At 52.5% G+C, this 3266-nt stretch overlaps 1 protein-coding gene across 1 annotated transcript in view; it reads right to left on the bottom strand.

The window, feature by feature from the left end:
• MYO18A (myosin XVIIIA) overlaps positions 1 to 2379 on the bottom strand; it is a 132601-nt gene extending 130222 nt beyond the window's left edge. Inside the window, exon 1 of the mRNA XM_048518590.1 lies at positions 2190 to 2379. The gene's annotated coding sequence lies outside the window, so the exon portion shown is untranslated. The remainder of the gene's footprint in view (positions 1 to 2189) is intronic.
• Positions 2380 to 3266: the final 887 nt, after the last annotated feature.

Here is a 3266-nt window from a genome sequence, read left to right as displayed (position 1 = left end):
GAAGTCGTGTTAGCAAAAATATGTGCCACGGTAGGCAGGGTTAGAGAAGCAGAATTATTTGCTCGACAACATGCATGAAACTGCTCTAAATACAAAGCCTGCTGACAAACACAGTAAAACTCCAGTGCCTTTTCACACGTGCTTTGTAAAGTGGGAGTATGGAGCAAGGAGTCCCAGGTACAATCATACTTCTCCAAACCACATCCATTCTTCCAGAACAGAGCAGCATCTCCCCTTCATATCTTTAATGCACTGACCAAAAGAATAACATGGCACATGGCCATTGAAACATAATATGCCCCAAGCGGACTGGGGTAAGAAAACCACACCTTTTTGGTGTACCTATAGTGCCAGTGATAAAGAGCAGCCTGATGGGGAAGGGGTTGAGGGGCAGCCCACAGCAGGCTCCCACCAGCTAAGGTAAGTGGGGCACGGGGGGGAGGGGGAGCAGCGCAGAGAGCAGGTGTTGCCCTGGCCGCCATCCCCCCCCCCCCACGCCTCTGATTTCCAACTTCCTGAGAATTACCCCAGCTATACCTCTAAAACCTTGTTCTACATTGGGAGCAAATGCCACTTGACAGAGTTCAAACGCAGCCCTTCGCTCTGCTTGCTTCGCACACAAAGCAACCACTGTCCTTTCAAGGAGACGCCAAGGGAGCCTGCCTCAGACAGCAGGGTCAAGACCCAAGAGGGGAGCTGCCCATTCAGGAGTAGATCAGCTAACTGACACCCCCTACACACACACACACACAGCAATTTGCACAGAACTCCTATCAAGGGGCCCAAGACTACATTTGCAACTGGTGAAGCAGATACATGCGCACGAAAGGCTCCGAAGTAGGGAAAACAAACCTTCGCAAGGGCTGCATGCCAACATGATGCCAACCTACAGGGGATGGCGGGGGAATATCTCTTTCCTATCTAATTGCTGTCATTATCTCTGAAAGCTGATACGCATGCTATATATACACACAACTTTCTCCATACACATCCTGGGATCTGACACACGCCAGACTAGAAACACCATATGCTTTTTCCCCCCTGTCAAATCACAACTGACTTACGACAACCCTGTACGGTTGACAAGGCAAGAGATGTTCAGAGGTGATCTGGCATTGCCTGCCTCCGCATCGTAGCCCTGGTATTCCTTGGAGGTCTCCTGTTTGAATACTGGCATGGTCGACCCTGCTTAGCTTGTGAGATCTGTCAAACTCCGGCTAGTCTGGGCGATCCAGGTTAGGATATACATACAAGCACATCAAGGCTCCCAGGTCAGAACTATATGGGTGCAATTGAGACACACACACAAACAAAAGCATTGTCTGGCAAGTTTGCCCAATGTCCCTCTTCAACTTGAGCACTTCTAATGCAGAAGGACGATAGATATGGACTTCAGCATCCTGGCCCACGTAGAGGCCAGAGGCACACTCAGCGTCATATACCTAAGCAATCACATAAAAAAAACCACAAATATTGTGAGGAGGGCCAGGAATACACAAAGCCACGTCCGCCCTGACACCATTCAGACAACACAAACGCCCCTCTGGATTTACTTCCCCCTCCATCACCACTACCACACACACATTCAGACGTGCAGAGACACGGAGACAGAAAAAGACGGCGGGGGTGTCAGTCCACGCTTTGGTTGACAATGCAGCGCATGTGAATGCACCAGCCACAGCTACGCCTTGTTTGCTGGGGCTGTGGTGTGCCACCAGGCGCTCCACTGAGAGGGAGCCACATCCCAGGGCTGCGCATGAAATCCACAGGCGCAAAAGCTGGGTCGGGCCACAAGGCTGGCCAACCTGCAGGGGTGGCATTCACCGGCTGCCCTTCAGGCCCTACAGGTCCGCTTCCCGCATAAGCAGGAACGTGTGGACGCCACACACCTGGGCCAGGGGCGGGGGAGAGCGAGGACGCGAGGCTGCGCCTCACACCCCCGAGTCTCTCACAGACGCGGGTCCAGACGCGCACCCGGGTGGGCGCCACCTTGCCCGCGCGCCCCTCAGACTCGCGGGCGGGCATTCCCACGAGCGGGCACGACGCGCAGACAAGAAAGAGCCCGCAGAGGGGCGTGGGCACCAAACTCGTTTTCCCCCCCCCCCCCCCCGAAAAAATAAAAGTCGCCCGCCGCCGCCTCAACCGTCGACCCCGAAGGAGATGCCCGCCATCCCCGCATCTGCCCTCACCTCACGCGCCGGCCAAGGCCGCTCGGGCTGCGGAGCCAAGGCCCAGCCAGGCGGGCTGCAGCGTCTCGGCGCCTCCCTTCAGCCGCTCCCGGGCCCGGCATCGAGCAGCGGGAGGAGGAGGAAGGGGCGGCGCGGAGCAGGCCCAACCCCGGCCTGTCTCCGCCTCTGGGCGGCCCTGCCTGTGGGGAGGCCCCGGTGGGCAGGGCCGCCTGGTTGCCAGCCGGCTCCGGTGAGGTTGGAGGCCGCTCCGTCCCGCCCGCAGGAAAGGCCGTGGCGGGGCGAGCCTGAAGGCCTCGGCGGTTCTTATCGCCTCCCTCAGCGGCCTTTGCCCGGCTGGCGAGGAAGGGAGCTCGGGGAATAGCCTCAGCCTGTTTATGATCCTGTTTAATAATGCAGAGGTTATTAATGGCTGTTGTTAATGTAGGTCTCTCTGTCCCTATCGGCTTAATAGTTAATTGTTACTTCATATTTAATCATGTCAGCCTTTTTTAAAAAAACTTTTTTATTTTCTCAACACACAAAAGGACCAAAAAACACATAAATAAACCCCTTCACATACACACACACACGCCAATACAAAACGAGAACGTGAAAGGCTTAATATAGTTGATTGTTACTTCATATATTTAATCATATCAGCCTTTTTTTACTTTTTTATTTTCTCAACACAAAAGGACAAAAAAACACACACAAACCCCTTCACACACACACACACACCCCTGTCAATTCAAAATGAGAACGGGATGTTCCCTAACTGTTACGAGAGTTATTCATTCGTAACATAATATTTCAATCTGTTAGTGTTTTATACATATTTTGTGAAAATGCTCTGCAGCTGTGGAAAGGTCTACATAGGAACCACAAAACACAGCATACAGACTCGTACTGGTATTAAGGAGCACGAACGACGCTGTCGGCTTAACCACCCTGAAAAATCTGCAGTAGCAGAACATGTTCTAAAAACAAAACTGGATGTAACATTTTATTTGAAAACACTGAAATTCTGGACAATTCGGAAGGTTACTATATCAGACTGCACAGAGAAATTCACAAGCACCAAGACAACTTCAACAAGAA

The sequence above is a fragment of the Sphaerodactylus townsendi genome, linkage group LG16, assembly GCF_021028975.2.
Source record: "Sphaerodactylus townsendi isolate TG3544 linkage group LG16, MPM_Stown_v2.3, whole genome shotgun sequence".
NCBI classification, from domain to species: Eukaryota; Metazoa; Chordata; class Lepidosauria; order Squamata; family Sphaerodactylidae; genus Sphaerodactylus; species Sphaerodactylus townsendi.
The sequence above is the reverse complement of the archived record's forward strand: the minus strand, read 5'-3'. Positions and strand labels throughout refer to the sequence as shown.